This window comes from Neofelis nebulosa, chromosome 3 (assembly GCF_028018385.1).
Source record: "Neofelis nebulosa isolate mNeoNeb1 chromosome 3, mNeoNeb1.pri, whole genome shotgun sequence".
NCBI lineage: Eukaryota > Metazoa > Chordata > Mammalia > Carnivora > Felidae > Neofelis > Neofelis nebulosa.
Window position 1 is genome coordinate 103,017,124 of NC_080784.1, and position 13,594 is coordinate 103,030,717.

The 13,594-nt window shown below is 37.3% G+C and overlaps 1 protein-coding gene across 1 annotated transcript in view; it reads right to left on the reverse strand.

The window, feature by feature from the left end:
• Positions 1-1,174: 1,174 nt before the first annotated feature.
• Positions 1,175-13,594, reverse strand: part of BBS12 (Bardet-Biedl syndrome 12) — a 67,766-nt gene continuing 55,346 nt past the window's right edge. The window contains exon 4 of the transcript XR_009259333.1: positions 1,175-1,299. The gene's annotated coding sequence lies outside the window, so the exon portion shown is untranslated. The remainder of the gene's footprint in view (positions 1,300-13,594) is intronic.

The following is a 13,594-nucleotide window of genomic DNA, read 5'->3' on the forward strand; positions in this document are numbered from 1 at the left end:
CACATAGTCATATATGTGTCCAAAGATATATGAACATATGTACTTTAACTTTGCCCTTGGTTGCAAAAGATTGGAATTAAGCAATAAAAAGGGTTATCAATAGGGGCCTATAAAAGAAATTATAGTACAGTCATTAATAATTTTTTTTTTGAGAGTCTATCACTACCAGATGCAATTCTGGAATGAACTACTGAAGTTTGTTTTTTGTTGTTTATTTTTTGTTTTTAAATGAAGTCAATCTAGGGGCTCCCGGGTGACTCATTCGTTTTTGCATACAACTTTGGCTCAGGTCATGATCTCAAGGTTTGTGACTTCCAGTCCCACATTAGGCTCTCTGCTGTCAGCACAGAACCCTCTTTGGATTCTCTCTCTGCCCCTCCCCTGTGTGTGTGTGTGTGTGTGTGTGTGTGTTCTCTTTCTCTCTCAAAAATAAATAAACATTTTTAAAAAATGAAGTCAATCTATATGTATGGCTATGGAATGATCTCCAAGGTATATTGAAAATGTGAAAAACATAAGATATGCTGCCATGTGTATAGCGTGCTTTCATTTTCACGATGGGAAAGACAGGAAAACATGCATGTACCCACAACATACATGATTTTATAGGCATAGAGTATTTCAGGAATGTCTGTCTCTGGGGAGAACTGGGGACTAGAAATTGCAAAAGAAGACTTCTTAATTGTCCTGTTTTTGTACTACTTGATTTTTAATCATATGCATGTAACTACCTTTTCCCATTTAAATAACATGTTTTATAATATATATAGTAAGAAAAATATGATAACTTGATATGAAATTCCTTTAAAAAAAAAAAAAAGTAAATGCACAGGGTCCAGAATGTAAAGATGCTGTGTGTCAGTCATCTCTACCTACATCCTGTGGGATTCCAGGGCACAGCTCCCTGGTGACTTCTGCACTCCCTAGCTCCCTATAAGAACACGCAGTTAATAGAAATCAGTAGGGCAAGTAATCTCCAAAGACACTAAAATAACAGCTTTACGAGTAGATATCTAACGACCAGATGATTGGAGGTTACAATTCCTCTGAACTGTAACAGATCACATCTGGAAATTTACATCTTAAAGGAACACTGACAAGATAGATGGTTTGCAAGACTGGGCAACTCTGATTACCATAATCATGTATTGTGGTGATCATGCAAATTCCCATGTAGCATCAGGTTCTTTTATTCAAAGACAAAATTAAAGTACATTACAACAGGAAGTTACAGGAACACTTTTTCCTTCTGTTCTCCAAATAGAGTATCCACTCAGGACTCTTCCTTTGTTAGTCTTTCTGGATACAAAAGAAAAGATCACTGTAGGGGTCTTCCATCTTTACAATTCAAAGATTCTTTCTCTTTCCTTGGAAATACTTTTTATTTTCCCAGAAATCTTCCCAAACATTTAACTGTAACCTGACCACATATGGCCAAAAAGCAATGCATACCAGATTTAGAAATATTATAAACTCCAACCCACCCAAACTGGCCGGTTATAGAAGTTCTTATTTGTGTTCAGAGGACAGGATTGAATATTTTTTTCTTTCATCAGTGAGGAAGCATCAGCTTTGTCTATAGTCCAAGTGTACTATAACCTCAGCCAAAACTATGACTTTGTAACTGTCCAGCCAATGACCTCAAGTCTGACCTACAGGCAATCGTCTCCTGGGATGAAAAAGGTCATTTAAACACCTCAGCCCCTAGTCACTGGGAGAGTACAAAATTTTATCTCAAATTAGTATTCTTAAGGTTAAGGTCTCACAAAATTAATACAGAAAGAATGAGTAATGATTAAAAAAGAGAGAGAGAAAGAAAGAAAGAAAGAAAGAAAGGAAAAGAAAAAGAAAAACTGGGACAGGAGTTCACTAGACTTGAAAATTTCAAATGTTTTGTCAATATTTCTTCTATGATAAAAATATATTTCATTATAGGTGAAGGGGATTAAGAGTATACTTAATCATGATGAGCACTGAATAATGTATAGAATTGTTGAATCACTATATTGTATACCTGAAACTATTATAACACTGTGTGTTAATTATGCTGGAATTAAAATAAAATAAAAATTTAAAAATGTATTTCATTAGGAGTGCCTAGATGGCTCAGTGGGTTATGTGTCAGAGTTTTGATTTCGGCTCAGATCATGATTTCATGCGTTGCGTGATCAAGCGCCCATGTAGGGCTCTGTGCTGACAGTACAGGGCCTGTTTGGGATTCTCTCTCTCTCCCTCTCTCTGTCCTTCCCCCACTTTCTCTCTCTCTCTCTCTCTCTCAGAATAACTCAAGAAACTTTTAAAAAATGTATTTCATTAATTTTAAACTTTTGAGAACATCATGCTTTCTGAAAAGCTAATGTTTTGGCCAATAGTTTACTAATCGAGAAATGAAATTATAGTGAAGATTCAATTTAGAACCACTGCAACTCAAAAAGACTCAGCTAAAGTTAATGCACTTACTACTCATGCAAAAGGCTAAACAAACTTGGAAAAACATTTTGACTATTACAAAGACAACTATTTTACAACCTTCGCATTACACATATACACAAATAGCAAAAGAATACTAATTTCCAGTACTGCATCTCTCTACTTAGCGTGTCTATTTCGAAAGACAGTTTAAGGTAACTTGTCTATTGAAGACAAAGAGTTCAAAATTATAAAAATAAGCAGGCAGAATTGTACCAGAAGCTAGATCTTTACATTAATCAGTCACTGAATTATCTCTAATCTTCCTGCAGACAAGGTAATGAGAAAAAACGAGACGTGTTCTAAACTTTGTGCTGTTTGATAACAGCTCACTGAAAAGTTCCTGACTGGCATGAATTCTTTACAAACCTGTTAAGCAGCGTCTTATAAAATGAGCAGTGAGTAATATAAGGGCCAATGTAAGTGAACTGTAATTTTACCAAAGATTAAGAAAATGTTCTTCAGATTGCCTTAATAAAGCAGAATTCGACATTCAGTCATAACTCTGTAAAAGCATTTCTGTAGGGGATTAAAAAATGTATTTCAGGAACATTGTATTCTGTTGATCTAATTTAAACTAGGACAGATTTTAGATAATTTGGAAAGGTGGTTGATTAATATGTTCCTTAAGTCTTCTCTCTTAAATATCAGTTATCTTGAGTTCAATTATATACTTATTATTATCATTTTTACAACAGTAAGAATGTTCATGACAATAAACACAAAGAAGGAAATATTGTTGCGGCAATTATCATTTAGTAACATTTTGCTGGGACATCCTTCTTAGATAAATGGATAAGGATAGAGATATGTTTTGGGTGTTTTTGGCTTTGTTTTTCAAAACTGGGCCATACTGAACCCACTTCTATACCATTATTATTCATTTGCCAGTGTATTATGAACATCTTTATATGTCATTAAGTATTTTCCTGTAAGTTTGTTCTTAGTGCCACCACATTATTCCACTGCATTTGGTATACCAAAATTTATGTAATCCACTGTGGACATTTAGGTAGTTCTCACTGTTTAAATTATATTTTATTGCATAATTCTGGTTACTTCTTAGGATCAATTCCTTGCATTTATTTCCTTTCACAAGACTCCTTGAACTTGTAATTATTTATGTAATGTCTATTCACTGATAGAATGTGATTTCTAGCCCTTGATATAGGAAACATTCAATAATACCTTTGAATAAATGAATATTTTCAGAGTTTGGGTACACTGTATCAAGCTGGTTTGGAAAAGTTGTGTCAATTTGTACCTTTCCCAAAAGCATGGTGAAAATCCCCTTTTTCTACATTCTCTTTATCTCGGGTAATTATCTTAAATACAATCATTGAACTATTTGACATGGAAAAAATAGCAGTTCACTGTTGGTTTGAGTTTTTAAAGTTATTATAGAAAATGAACACTTTTTTCATGAGTTTATTGAACATTTATATTTTTTGTTTTTTGATTCATTAGTCTTAAGTGTGGTAAGTACTGAGGCACAGTCATTTCAATGTTATCTGAGAAGTGCCCAAAACAGCAAATTCAAAGCACTGTTTGGTCTGTTACCAGATAGGCTATAGAGAGCTTGTGCTCTCTCACTCTCTCTTTTTCAAAATAAGTTAAAAAAATATATATCTATATGTGTATATATATATATATATATATATACACACACATACATACATTGACCAATTTTTTTGGTCAATTATTTTGCATTAATTTTAATTTATTTTTTCTTCTAAAGTGTTTGTTTCCCCTCAGAGTTCCCTGTTCATTTCTCTTCCCCATTTCCTGATCCACTTAGAATAAATTCCAGTGTGCAATCATAGCCACATCACTGGTACTAAGTACTCTTAATGACATCAGTGTGTAGGCTGCAAAAAGTATCTAACTTTTGAGCGGGGTTAGTCATGCAATTTGTGTGGCCCTGTCTTCACTTAAAGCCATCAGATTAAAACAAAACAAAACAAAACTACATCACTCATATAAAGCAATATGATACAGATTTCTTTATTTTTTGCAGTTGCTGAAGGGTATCAAGTCTCTGGAGAATCTACGATCTAATTCACACCCATAAATCACAGGTCATGGCTTCTGATGGGTGGTGGAGTCAGTGCCTAGGGTTAGCTCATTCTGATGTTTCTAGAGCTCTTCTTATATTAAGATTAACACATTCAAAGAGTAAATGTAAGCTAACAATGCAAGACTACTGTCCACAGGGTATTTTCAACGTCACTGTTCACACATAAAATGAAAAGGGAGTATAATAGCAATTGATGATACTGAAACTGAACTTTTTAAGAATCATAGAAAAAAAGAAAGACTATGTGTTTGAGGTATTATATAGTTGAGACAGGTTGTCTTGCATGGGGTAGATCAATAAGATCTGTTATTGCACAAACCTCAAGTAGACCCTCAGGATTTCCTGTTGTCAGGAAATCCAACCATATTGTATAGGTCCATCAACTCTTTCAATCTCTAAGACCATTTCAACATTTCTTTTTTCTTGAACTTCCAACAACCCCCACTTTTAGTCGACACCTTGTTTGCTTCTTATTTTACCAAAGATGATGAAATCAATCAGAATATAATTCCTTACCTTCCCACCACGAAATAACCAACCTACCTATATCTGCTCTCATACACTCTATCTGGCCCCGGACCTGTCCTCTGCCCCCTCCCACCTAAGCCTTGGGTCACATTTCCTCTTACTTGAAGGAATTTTCACCAGCATCACTTTTCCTCCTTTTCACTAGATTATTCCCATCAGCATAAAAAATATATAAGTCTTTTTCCTGTCTTCAAAAAGGACCCTCTCTTCCCTTGACTCCACAACACTTTTCAGATACTACCCATTTTCTGCTTCCTTCTACAGCAAAATTCCTAAAGGGCTGTCTAATGTTTGTCTCTTCTACTTCCACCCATTTGTTTCTCTGTTTTAGACCTTTGATTTCATCTATTGCTTAAGCAACTGTATGACAACAAAAGTAATGAATACAAAAAAAGACTTCACCCAAATTCCCCTAGCCTCAGACATCAGTTATTCTCGTTTGTGTTCCCTTCTTATTTTGTTCATTGGCTAATGTCTATTTATGCTTTGCACTCTTGCAATCATAGTCTAGGAATATTTTTATATTCTATTCTCCTTACTTACCATCATAATTTCCTATCTTTCTACATTATTTACAGAATTCATATCTTAAGAATTAAATGTCATCAAGTTGGTATGTGTATACCTCATTTCGCTACCCACTATTCCGGGTCATTTAGATGGTGTTTTCCCACTGTTACAAATATGCTGTGGTAAAGTACCTCATGTACATAATTTACTGATAACTTTTGTGTGAATTGTTTCTTCATGTATATGGTAGAAGAGTCATTTAAAATGTGGTGTAAGTATCATGCGAAATACTGGCTGATATTCTATCTACTATGGAAAAAGTATAAGACCCTATATAGTATCACATCCTGTTGGAGCTGGGATGGGAGGATGGTTGCCTCATCTTTCTAGTTATACCTCATCACTGTTACTCATGGTTTTTTGATGTATCCCTATCAATCTTTGAACTCTTTTTTATTTTCTGTTACATACATGAAATGTTACAGACTTACCTTGCACTTTTCTTGCCCCAGTCTTGGAATCAAATATATCTTCAAAGACCTCTGCTTTTTTTTTTTTTTTTGGTTGGTTTTGTTTTATTATTATTATTATTATTTATAGATAATATTATTTAGAAACTGAGATCTAAACACTAGGTATGCTCAGTGTTGCAATGACACTGTTCTCAGGCCTTCTCAACTGAGAGAGCTAGGAAATATATGTCTACATATATGTGTGTGCACACACGTATACACACATGCTATGGAAAGCACGAAACCACTGGTATATTTATTCTAATCTTATAACTACAGGGTTTATTTCAGTTTTATCCCTTTCCATATTTGTATCTTCTTATTCTAAGAGTAGGAAACCTGGCTCCCATTAACTCAATATATTTGTTTGTTGGATCAACCCTCCATGTAATCAATCTCTTCTCATCACCACTGTCCCCTGAGGGGGCACTCTCCTCACCTCATTCTGCCTGCAATATCCCACGTTGGGTGATTTCTCCCTTGTACAGATGCTGTCCTTATCTTGCTTGGACTCCACTTACCATACCACTGCTACCACCCCTACTCCATGCAGATGTTTTTCTCATCCCTCTTGAGCTCCACCTCCTTGTGCTGGGCCACTAACATCCACTGTCCAGTGTGAATGCTTACTTTTGCTCAACTCTACCTATTGTCTTTGAGACCAAATTATTTAGACAAGAAAAAAAGCAGGCAGGCAGGCAATTAGAAAATAAAGTATATATATATATATATATATATATACACACACACACACACACACACGTGTGTGTGTGTATATATACATATATATATACATGTATATATACATATATGTATATATATGTGTGTGTATATGTATATATTCTAATACTCCCACTTCCACATTTAATGCCTTTTCTCTTATTACTTCTTCTATTATTTTTGTTTCTTATTACCAAAACAAGACGTACAAGTAACACAATGCTGACAAGTGCAGGGGAGAAAAAAACTTTTACTCTACCCTCTAAGGTTCACTGGAGGCCTGCAAACTAAACTGACAGAAGACAGATTAACAGGAGATAAATCATATGTTTCTTCACTTATGTTAATATTTTTAGGTGCAAAGTGGTTCCATAGAAAGGAGATGAAAATCCAAAGAGGCAGTTAGACCTGGGGGTTTATGTATCATTTTAACAAAGGGCAATAAAATGTGAAGAAGTGAATAGACAAAGGAAAAGAGGGTTTGGGCTCCTAACAGTGGTAAACTGTGGGAAGATGCTTAGGAAATTTATAGGTGATAAGAGTTGTCTAGTAAGGGTTGTTATTATTATTTCTAGCTTTTCAACATTATATGAGCCAGGAATTTGGTTTAACAGGTAGACTTGATTAAAATCCTTCTTCCATCACTTACTAATTGCATCACCTCAAAACAAATTCACCTGAGTCTCAATTTCCTTTTCTATAAAATGGGGAATATACTAGTATCTCATAGCTATTTTTAAAGGAGAAAATGAAGTATTATATACAAAGAATGTAGTACCTGTACATAGTATTTGTTTTGTTAATTTTTCCTCACTTTCCTCAGCTGTGAAACAGGCATACTATAGTATCCATCTCAGCAGTTTCTTGTGAGGATTGAGTTATTCCATGTGAAGTGCATATAATAAGCACTCAGCAAATATTAACAATATGATTATCAACTCTAAACCAATACAGAGCTGTCTGATTGATAATGAATTATTAATTAAAGCCCAAAAAAGTAAAAGACAAACTTAGTATTTATTTATAAACAGGGAAAAATGCTTTAAAAAACTTGCAAGTGTTTCTATAGGAGCCGAGGACAGGCTGCCTTAAAATGTGCCACTTTGGCATATTGATTATTTTGAAGGAAAAGTTACTTAAGAAACAGCCAGTACATGGGGGAACATTCTGATCCCCTTTTGTCTCCAAAAAGCAGAAAATAAATATCCCATATGAAAGGTACTCTCCCTATACCGGGAGGTAAAGAGACATCCTTTTCACCAGAGATAGGGAATTTGGAGCTAAAAAGGCTGTATAAACAAACCTTGTTACTTTTACTCATTTACTACCTCAGCCCAAATTCTGTTTAGAATTCTTTATTAACTGGAGCTCCCAAACATGTTTCCTTTGTCCTCTTAATTCCTCACTTACTGTTTCTTTGTCTAGAAAGTATAAAAACTGCCTGTCTTTGGTCATTTCTTTAGATCTCAATTTCATTATTAGGCCTCCACGAGCACGTAATTAAACTTTGGTCTTTTCCTCCTGTTAATCTGTCACAAGTCAGTTTAATTCTTAGACCAGCTAGAAGAATCTTGAAGGGTAGAGAAAATTTTTACTCTGACAAATTTCTTTGACCCAAATATTTGAAGCTAAGAAGGATTATGTGTCTAAGCTTCAGTTTACACTGGTGACTTTCTGGAGTTGTACTTTTTATTTAAAGTACAAAGCCCATTTTCAACCATGCCATTAATTCTAGTTTTTAAACCAAAATAACAATACTTTTTCATCTATATTTCTTAGAATGAAGAAAAGTAATATTTTTCCTTTTACTCATTCCATATTACTCTTTTTATTTAACTGTCACATATATTTTGAACTAAATTCTCATATCTTTTAAATTCTAGTAGTAGGCATTTGGGACCTAGGCCAAATATTCATTGCTACTTATTTTAAATATCTTGAACAACTTTAGAGTGGATTCTCTTCCTATTCTTTTCCATCTTATTCTCTTCTCCAGGATCCAGATTCTGCAAGTCTGGACATGCCCTCCTAAGCGCAGCCTTAAGCAAAGTGAAGTGATCTAGGGATTTCCCCTACTGAGCACAAAACTGAAACTTCTAAAAACTCTCATCTTGATTTCTTTCCACATTCATTTTCCATTTGCCTTTCTGGCACACTGCCCCCTCTTTAGCAAACTTGCTATCCTTCAAGTATCTCCAAGATGGGACCTACAGTTTTCTGTGCCTCTTATGGCCATGGCAGGGTTACACCCTCTCTTTTGAAAACCTCTTTGTTTCAGAGGGTCTATTCTTTGGTTGGAGGCATCCACTGCCTCAAGGAGGATTAGAATTATTAAAGCAGGAATGCAAAAACAAAGAAACAATTATTGTTCAGCTTTTATGTTTCAAGAATACATTGTGAAACCCAGAGCTGGAACAATAGTTAAGAAAGAAAAGACAAAATCAGGGCTTTTTAAAAGAGAAAACATTTTTTTAGTTCCAAAAAAGCTAGTTTTAAGTATCAGTAAGAAGAATCTCCTAAATGAAGTTTAACAGAAACAATATCTTGTAGAAAAAGTAGATGAAGAACCACCCAGGCCACAGACTAGAAAAGCATTGCTCCAGCAGAGGAGATGAAAGTGACTCAGAGGAAATGGCTGGCATAAGGGTCAGAAAAGGTGCTTGTTATACTTCCTTATGGGATTGAAACCCCTGGGGACAATTGAAAAGAATCTACCAAAAAGTTTTCAAAATACCAAGACTGGGGTATGTCCCAAGATGTATCTCTGGGATGGCAGTAAGCCTCAGAAGAGCCATACACACCTTATTCCCTAGCAAGGTACAATGCATAGTCAGTGCTTTCCAGGCCCTGGGAGGAAAGAAAGGGTTGAGAGAGAAAGAAAGAAAAAAAGAGAGAGAGAGAGAGAAAATGGGCTGCATGGCTTTCAGGGTAGGATGCAAACATGCTACCCTGGCTGCATCTGGGGATCAGATGAGGTCTCCGTTGATCAGTTATGTCTCAGTTGATGATGGCCACCTGGAAACCAAATGGAATAGCACATCTATGTGGCACAAGTGTCAGTAACTGCTGATAAATGGAGACTGCTAGATGATTGAGTGGTAGACCCACTACCTAGAACACTGGCCTAATGCCTGGATACCTTAGAAGCTTCTGCTAGTAGACACTGTTGGTCTTATCCAATCCTCTTCATTTGACCAGTACACCATCCTCAGTTGTTGTGAGGGTTGGCTGATAATAGCTCACCCTTTGGAGCCACCCTTCTCCAGAGAATTGTCCTCATTAAGGAACTACCAAAACTATCTGGGAGGTCACCTCCACCCCATCCCAACCAGCAAATCAATGGCTGACTGACATGGGTACAAAAAACTGTCTCTCTTGCCTCAGGGGTGTCAACTTTATGGTGTCATTCATAGTCCAGGGCTCACTGGCAAGCCAAGGCTAGATTTCAGCAGAAATCTCATTGTACTTAGCTTCTTCCTGAGGTATCCTGCTTAATCTCACCTCCTTACAACTTTCTTCTTCTTCTTCTTCTTTTTTTTTTTTAAAGTAGGCTCCTTGCCCAATGCAGCACTTAAACTCACAACCCTGAGATCAAGAGTCACATGCTCTGACTGAGCCTGCCAGATGCCCTTTACAACTTTCTTCTATGAGCACTCCCTCAGTCACTTCCAGAAGAATCTCTGCTTCAGGCTCTGCTTCTAGGGAATCTAACTAAGACACTCCCCCAAACAGATGTCACTTTGGAAGAATTGAGGGGTTGGGGAAAATTTTTGAATGACTGACCAAGTGTAAATTTGAAATAACTAAGAAACTTACTGAAATGATTGAATTTACTGGAGTCAACTAGATTATGTTTTGAGATATCAGGTGACACATGTAGGGGAGGAAAAACTTTTCTTATACCCTTTTAGGTTTCATAGCTGGGGGTTCTATGAATTAAACTGACAACAAACAGATTTAACAAAAGAAAAAAATACAAATTTATTAATTTTAAGTGCAGGGGACTTCCTTTGGGAGTGAATATCCAAAGGAGTGGTAAGATTTGAGCTTATATACCATGTTACTATGAGGAGGGGCAGGGGGCACTTCTGGGAGAACAAATGACTTCCTAGAAGGGAAGGCAGAAGGCATTTACAGAAACACAGATGTCTTTTTGGAAGATAAAAGGACCCTTAGGAGAACAGATGGGAGATATGACAGTTTGTGACAATATTTGGGTGTGGTATCAACTTTTCAGCTTCTCTCTGGGAAGAGATTAGAATTGCCTCTGGGGACACTTATGATAGTTAAGCTCAAAATAATTCTTTCTGTTTAATTTTTAAAATTTTATTTTAGAAAGAGAGAGAGAATGAGCAGGGGAGAGGGGCAGAGGGAGAGAGAGAGAGAGAGAGAGAGAGAGTCTCAAGCAGGCTCCATACTCAGTGCAGAGCCCAATGCTGGGCTCGATCCCAGGACCCTGGGATCATGACCTGAGCTGAAATCAAGAGTCAGACACTCAACCGACTGAGCCATCCAGGCGCCTCTAGCTCAAAGTAATTCATATGTCAAAAGGTAAAGACTAAGTTTAGTTATAAGAAATTTAAAATGTTACATTTCCTTCATACCAGAGGTTATGCTATAAAGCATTGGCCCTGTTATACCTAGAAGACCCTTCTCTTCTTTCCCTGTTGAAGCTCTTCTCATCCTTCACTGTCCAGATGAGCTGCTGCTTCTCTACAGCACCCACTTTCTTTATTAGCATGTTTCTAGTGTCACATCAAAATACAAAGACCAGGAGAGGTGGACACAACACAATACAAGACAAAACTGAGTGCATTCCTTTGCCAGGAGAGAAAGAGCCATGTCACTCAAGAAGTAACTTGAACAGGAATTTAGGACAAAAGGTAGGAGGAGGCACAGAGGAGGAAAAGTAACATTTTAAGTTTCTTATAACTAAACTTAGTCTTTACCTTTTGACATAAGACAGAGGAGGAAATTCACCAATGAAGCCTGAGTTCACACTCTGGTTGGCTCACAAGGTAGACTGTGAGTTCTTCTTTCCAGCTGATATCACATTGGCCCTGTCATGGCAGGGAGCACCAGTTCTCAGAGCTCCTACAGCTCTTGCAGTTCTCAGAGAGGTCCAGGTCAGAGTACATTGGGCTTTCTAGCATGTTCAGGTTTGCATGGTGGAGCCTTGGCTAAGTTTTTTCTTTAGTTGTAGTTAGTAGTGCCCATGTTTACTGGAAGCTTGTCAAATGAGCCCCAAGTTCTCACGCAATTTTGCCTCTCTCTACAAAGATTAGCACAGCAGTTTGTTCACAGAAGCTGCATAATAACTGGTTAGCTGTTTCTTGCACAACATAGCCTTAACAGTGGCTGCCATATAGCTCCAGAAGGTTGATGTGAAGCGGGATCTCTGTTCTCTCAGATCAGAGGAAGGCTCACTTGTCTTTTATTAACCCTGAAGAAATTATCAGCATCACACTACCTAAAACGCGGAGTCTGGCCCAGGCAATACATTGCAACGGGGTGAAAAGGGGAATGGTAGCAATAAGATCTGGGAGGTGCAGAGTGAGCAAGGGATCCAAGTACTGCAGGGGAAGAACAGACAGGTCATTGCCTCCCTGGCACTAGTTTGGCATCATGGTCTATTGATCCCTAGGAGGCCTGGAGTCATCAGCTGTCATTGTCTATTGTGATGACAGGAATTTTAGGAGTTTTGGCAATGGCAACTGTGGGGAATAAATGGGTAATCGACTTTTCATGAACTCTCTCTAGATAATGATGAACTGACAAGGAGTACAAACCAGCCAGCAAAGTATAAAATAGCTTTTCAGATCACCTAAACAGTTTAGGTCTTCGGAATAGAAATCTTTATCAAGTGTATGTTATGCTTTTTGTCTTTTTCTTTTTTTAAAAAAAATTTAAGGGGCGCCTGGGTGGCTCAGTCGGTTAAGCGGCCGACTTCGGCTCAGGTCATGATCTCGTGGTTCATGAGTTCGAGCCCCGCGTCGGGCTCTGTGCTGACAGCTCAGAGCCTGGAGCCTGTTTCAGATTCTGTGTCTCCCTCTCTCTGACCCTCCCTGTTCATGCTCTGTCTCTCCCTGTCTCAAAAATAAATAAAACGTTAAAAAAAAATTTTTTTTTTAATTTAAGTTTATTTCTGTATTTTGAGGGAAAGAGAGAGTAGAAGTGGGAGAAGGCCAGAGAAAGAGGGAGAGAGAGAAAAATCCCAAGCAGGCTCCTCACTGACAGCACAGAGCCCTCATGAACTGTGAGATCATGACCTGAGCCGAAACCATGAGTTGGACACTTCACTGACTGAGCCACCCAGGCACCCCTACTTTTTGTCTTTTTCAAAGAAAGTATGCCAAACATATTTAGCCTTTTCTATGATTGCTCAAAAGCATCATTGACCGGGTAGATTAAACTCTAGATTGGCCTGCACTCTACTACTGTCTGCATGTGTGGTTTTGTTTGCTTGTATGTTTGTTTGTCTACTTTTGAGTTTTCCTCTCAGTCTCCTTCTTCTGCTAGTCTGTCAACCATCCCTTTATCCTGTTCTCAGTGTACCTACTTGTAACAAATCTCTCTTTGTTTGCTTTTAAATCTGCTGAGAGTTTGGGTATGAGGTGATTATAATTATGAAAATCCAGAACAAGGACTGCCAATACCTAGCATGAGAGCTATTCTTCCCCATCACTAACCATGAATCATTAAAACCCTGGATGTGGCCTCAGAATCTTTCACAAAAGATGCTCCATCCAAGTAGCTCCTATCAATTGATAAGAATTGA